The sequence below is a fragment of the Nicotiana tabacum genome, chromosome 5 (assembly GCF_000715075.1).
Source record: "Nicotiana tabacum cultivar K326 chromosome 5, ASM71507v2, whole genome shotgun sequence".
Taxonomy (NCBI): domain Eukaryota; kingdom Viridiplantae; phylum Streptophyta; class Magnoliopsida; order Solanales; family Solanaceae; genus Nicotiana; species Nicotiana tabacum.
In genome coordinates, this window is record NC_134084.1 from 150,344,010 (window position 1) to 150,350,552 (window position 6,543).

The window sequence follows — 6,543 nt, forward strand, 5'->3', positions numbered from 1 at the left end:
GCTTTACCTGGGGCTGATGGCAGAGGGCCGATGATATCCATTTCCCATTTCATGAACGTCCATGGGGATAGGACTGAATGAAGTTACTCCCCAGGCTGGTGGATCATCGGTGAATGTCTTTGGCATTTGTCACAATTTCGAATGAACTCCTTAGTATCTTTTTCCATATTGACACAATAGTACCCTACTCGGATGACTTTGTGAACTACTGATTTGGCACCGGAATGGTTCCCACAAGTACCCTCGTTAATTCTCGTAGGACGTAGTCGGTGTCTCCCGGACCCAAATATATTGCCAACGGCTCATCGAACATCCTTCTGTACAATGTTCCATCTTCGGCCAATTTGAATCGTGCATCTTTCGTTCGCAGAGTCCTCGATTCCTTAGGATCCGTGAGCATGTAATTTTTACCTCATTAAAATATTCCTACAAAATTAATGAATAAATTAGTTTTATTTATTTCTAGATTTTTCTTAGAAGTGTTTGGTGTTTATTTGGAATTATTTGCATTTTTTGTCGCATTTTTCATTTTTAGTTACGAAAACTAACAAAAATATTTAAACCTTCATCATCTTGAATTATTAGGCTTTTAATTTTATTTAATGCCTAATCACATAATTAATTACCTCATTAAAAGAAAATCAAAAAAATTATTTGTTCTTGACATTTTTTAGTTGTAGTATTAAATTAGGTAATTTTTCCTTTTTAAATTTAAGATTGACTAATTGTGTAAATAATAAAAATAGATAATTAGTTAAATTTTACAAATAAAGATAATTTAGGACTTATTTAAATTAATTAGTTTTAAAAAAAATTAAAAAAGGGTTTTTGGCCGAATTGGGCCATTTCTTTCTAAACTAGCCCAATCATAATTTAACCCAAAACACCCCAAGCCCAAAAACCTTAAAAATCTGATCTCAACCCATCTTCCCCCCTTTTAATCCTGGCCATTGATCTCTAACGAGATCCAACAATCCGGAACTCACCCCCTTTTAATATAAAAGTGTCATAAAATCTCCACCCCCTCATTTACAAACTCCCCACTCTTCCACTTCTCTCTCAACTCCCCAAACCTTAAAGCTTCCCATCTCTATCTCTCTTCTCTCTCCTCCCATTTCCGCCGCCACCCTCCTCCACCGGCGGTGGCGCCCGCTGAAAATCTCCACCGGTAGTGACCAACCTCCAAAAAATCCCAAATAACTCCAATCTTCTCCTCTTCTCCTCCTCTACCTCACCCCACCAACTAAACTCACAAAAAACCAACACCTCCAAAACAAAATGGTGGCCGAAACGTTCCCACCACCACTACCCCGTCGCTGGAAATCGCCCAAGGCGGCGGTGGAACTCCAAAACCCCTCAAACTCACACCATACACTCCTCTCATCCTCCTAAACCTCATCCTACCAACCAAATCCCCAAAAACACAACCAAAATCCGTAGATCTTAGATCTTAAAAGGCCAAAACCCTAGATCTACCCCCTTTCCATTTTTCCTAGCCGTCAAAAAGTTCTCCGGCCAAGATCTTCCATCAAGGATCTTAGATCCAAGACGAGAGTCTTGGCTTGAGGGTTTTTTCACGGTTAGACCCCTTGAATCTTGTTATTTTATTTACGTATGTTTATTTATTTATGTTATTTCCGCATTTATTTATTTCTGTTATTTCGTTTTTCCGCATTTTGTTATTTTTTTATTTACACATTCTGTTTTGTTTTATTTATTTTTGTTATTTTTAGTTTCTGTTATTGTGAGCACCCAATTTTCGCCCTACATGAAAATAACTCCTAAAAATAGACAAAAAATAGTTTTTAAGGGATTTTAGAAGTTTTTCTTTATTTAGTTGCATTTCATACATTTTTAATATTTTAAAATTACAGAAAAAATAAAAAAATCGTCATGTTTTAATTTCATGCCATCATAGGTTTAATTTGTATTTAGGAATTTAATTTTATAATTTAATTGCATTCATTAAACAAAAATCACAAAAAATTACTAAAATAGTCATGTCCACATTTTAGCTTTTAGTTTTAAATTAATTAGTGCTAAATTAGTAAAAATAAGTAAGATTGACTTTACAAAATAATTTAAGGTAAAGCCTAATTTAGGATTTTATTTAGCTTGTTTAATTAATTCAACTATATTTTTTAAAATCAAAGAAAGAAAGAAGAACAAAAGAGAAAAAAAGAAAGTTGTCTTATTTTTGAATTGGGTCAAGGCTCAAGAGGACCAAAACAAGTCAAATTCAACCCAAGCCCAATCTCCCCTTTTCCTATTTTCCCTTAAATCCCTAATACCTAATATACTTTAAAAGACGAAGAGAGGAAAAGGCAGAGGTTCCGATCTAAAAAAAATAAAAGAGTAGCGGCGCTAAAAGAAAAATCGGAGACCATCTCCTCCCCATTTTAACTTTCATTCCAAACACATTTCCACTCTTCCTTCTCTCTTTAATTTCTGGATTTATGTGTGGGGAAGTTTCTTTTGTATCTTTTGAGATAGCATTTTTCAAAAGAATTGAACAAGATTTTTTTTTTGAGTCTTACATATCACTGTTGAAATCCACCCATGCAACTACTATGCTTCCTTTGAAAACTATTTTCTTTTATGATTAGATTGAGTCCACACTTTGGTTTTGAAGTTAATATAACATTTCAGTTAACTAATTTTCTGGGATTCAAAAATGATTTTCCATGGATTACATTTTATTTTATTCGGTTGATTTGGTTTGAAGCCTTTCTGACTCATTGATTAAGATATATGTTCATTCTACTTCCTGCTAAGTCGAATGATGATTAACAACACTCATGAGTCACAATTATTAAAATAATGTATTCAGTGATTAATATTAGTTAAGTACTTAAGTATGTGTTCTCCATTAGGCCAAATTTAGGCAGACACTATGTGATTTATTTATGCTTCATTCACCCGTTTTGCCTAGAGTTCATGCAATCTCAAAGATTAGGAAATAATTTAAAGGCGCTAGTTGCTTTAGGCGCGATTAATAATAAATTATTATAGTTATGAGTACGGTTCTCGTGACATCGTTATGATTAGGGGTGGGCATTCGGTCGGTTCAGTTCGGTTTGAAGAAATTCGGTTCGGTTATTCGGTTTTCGGTTTTGTAAAAGTAGTAACCGAAACCGAACTGAAATAAGTTCGGTTTAGTTCGGTTATTCTAATTTCGGTTCGGTTTTCGGTTTGAACATTATCATATTGGACTCCTTCTATGTAATAATACGACCGGCGAATTTGTTGATTTTTCCCAAAACTTCGAAATTGTTGGAAATATTGTGTTTATAGAAGAAAAAAAATAGACTAAACTTTGCACACTTTATGGATCATAAAATTCAAACATAGTGTAAATTACAACTCTCTGTGAAATTCTCCCGGTATCTATCACATATGTTATGGAAGTTTTAATAGACTCAAAGTCTTTAAGATTGGAAAGTTGATGGACTTACTTAATTGGGTTGAGTCTTTGGTAGATTGGACCTAATAGTATTAATTTATTACCTATGCGCTTAGCCTATGTATAACTTAAAGAACATATATGTTAATAATTCAGTTTTTCGGTTAACTGAACTAAAAAACTTAATAATCGAAAACCGAAATGAAAAACCAAAATTTTAAAATTTTAAACCGAAACCGACCGAACAAACCGAATAACCGAAACCGAAATAAAAACAAATTTGGTTCGGTCGGTTTATTCGGTTCCGACCGAAATATGCCCACCCCTAGTTATGATATCTAATTCCCAAATTCAGGTGTGCATTTCATGTGATCCGACCATAACAACTTCGAATATTAATAAAATAAACATATCGCAAATCGCCGGTGCATTTCATGTAGCGTGATTTGCGGTTTGTCCCAAACGGCAAGTGTACGACAGCCGTAGCTTGTTCAAGAAATAACCCTATAAATCCTAAAAAGCAGCTTAAAATAATTAAAAGTGGTAATAAAGTTTTAAAACTCACAATAGGTTTAAAACATGTAGTAAATCAGATAATTGACCAATATTAGTAGTTTAAGCGATCGTGCTAGAACCACGAAACCTGAGAATGTCTAACACCTTCTTCCGGGTTAACAGAATTCCTTACTTAGAATTTCTGCTTCGCAGGCTTTTAAAATAAAAAGTTAAAATTTTCTCGACTTGGAATTTTAAGATAAACTGGTGACTTGGGACACCAAATAAACTATTCCAAGTGGCAACTCCGAAAATAAATAAAATAATCTCATTTCGAATAATGTCACTTTAATTGGAAAAACTCCCTTATATACCCCTTGCAGGTGTAAAAAAAAGGTGTGACAGCTCTGGCGACTCTGCTGAGAATCATAACCCAGAACTTTTGGTTCAGGGTTCAAGAATTCGAGCTTAGAATAACTGTTATATTTGGCTTTATTTATTATCTGATTTTTATATGTTTGGGCCTAATGTGCTAAATGCCGCTTTTTATCGCTTTGATATTTTTTGGATTGTATATAAACTGTTACGAAATCCTTCTTCTCCCTGAGTCTTCTAAATCATCTGGAAAGTGTACAATTCGTGTGACTTCTTTTCTGTTAAAGTCATATCCCAATTTTAGAATGAGGTTCAGACATATTGCAAAGCCGGTGAAGCTTCTGTATTCCCAGTACGCTCCCCCCCTCTCCGGCTCGAGTTGTCCACTCGGGCAAGCCAGGTCTAGAACAATACACCCAGGTTCTAAACATAGAATAACATAGCCTCATGTCGGATCCCTAGTAGGAACGTTGTTTGTATTACGTGCATCTGACTTTGGTGACTCAACACAGGGGTTGGGTCCGTCTAGGACAAATGTTCCCAAACTAAAAAGACCATCCTGATGCATCTTAAGTGTTATTTGCGCATCTCTTTGTTTCGGCTTGCATGTTGACCGGCTTCTAGAATAGGGAAAGAAAAAAAGTCAAAAAAAAGTGAGAGGTAGGTATTTTGAAAAATTCCGAAACTCTATCGAAATTCTGAAAAAAAGGGAAAAAGATAAAGACTAGGTCATTTCAAAATGAGCCAAAATCTTCAAGTTCCATGTTTTCCTGTTCCGTCAAAACTGACCGAACTACGCGGATCTGATTCTCACCGGATGTGAGATATGTAGGTAAACCTCATCGGTTTCGACCTCAATTTTCAAAATTTCAAAAATATTTTCCTTTAGAAATCTTTCCTTAGAAAATTCAAAACAGAAAAGAGGGAAGTTTTTAAAACTCAAAAAAAAAAAAGTAGTTTCCTTCTTTCTGGAGTATTTCATATGGGTTTTCTTTGTTTTGAAGTATTTTTCCAACAAATTAAAAAAAATCAAAAAAAAGAATCCAAAAGAAAGAAAATATTCTTTTCCTTCTTTAAAAGTATTTCTTTCGTAAATGTCAAAAAAAATTGAAAATTGAAGTCAAAAAATATTTTGCTTTTCTTTAGAAGTACTTTTGTAAATAAATAAAAAAAACTCAGAAATTCAAAACATTTTCTTAAAAGTCCCTCTTTCGAAAATTAAGAGGCAACATCCAAAATCCAAAATCAAAATCCTTTCTTCTTTAGAAAAAGAGAAAACAATTGAAAATTCAAAGAAAAATATTTTCTTTTTACTTTTAAAATTCCCAAAGTTCAAATCAAAAGCAAATGATTTTTTAGAAGTCTTTCTTTCAAAAACAAAACAAAAATCAAAATAAAAAAATCAACAAAAAAAATATTTCCTTTCTTCTTTTAAAGCATTTCTTTCAAAAATTCCAACAAAAAAAGTTAGTTTATTTACTCCATTTTCGATCTTCCCGAACTACGCAAGATCTGATTCATGCGGCGTCATGATACGTAAGCAATCCCCATCGGATTCTATTATAGCCATAAATTAATTGAGTGAAAAATAAATTGGAAAAAAAGAGGAAAAAAATTAAGTGAAAAAGAAAGAAAGAGTGAAAAAAAGAGCAACATAAAATAAAAGAGTGAAAAAAGAAGAAATGAGAGTGCCAAAAATAAAAGAGCGACAGAAACGAAATGAAAAAAAATCAAGAGTGATTAAAGAGAGACAGAAATAAAAGAAGAGAGGTATATACTGAACGACTAGTTAAGGCCGGGATGAAACATGCAACCGTTCAAACACACGATAGAAGCGTTTAACGGTTAGGTGCATTGCATCCCAACGTGCGATTCCCTATATGTTAAATGTTTTAAAACTAACAAGGTTGTTGGATGTGCAAACTATCAGAGGTTTTGGTGGTTGGTTTTGTTGGTAGTCTAGCCTCCTCTCCTTCACAAGATCCAAAGGCACAAATGGCCTCCGCAAGAAATCTACCAATCATCGGTCCTGAGGATAGCCCAGCATCGGCTATTCTGCAGCTAGAATCAGCATCTGCTGAAGAGAATAAGATGTTGCGTCTCTGCATATTGGAAATGTGGGATGCATGTTCTAATGGTAGGGAACCGCCAAGTGCAATCCCTGAGTTCCTGAGTTGATCCCCAGGTAAGGTGATGTTACCAATGCCCCTGTGCCCAACCCGCTCATTCCATGCGGGCACCCTCCAATGCTGTCCAATGTTCCTGGCATG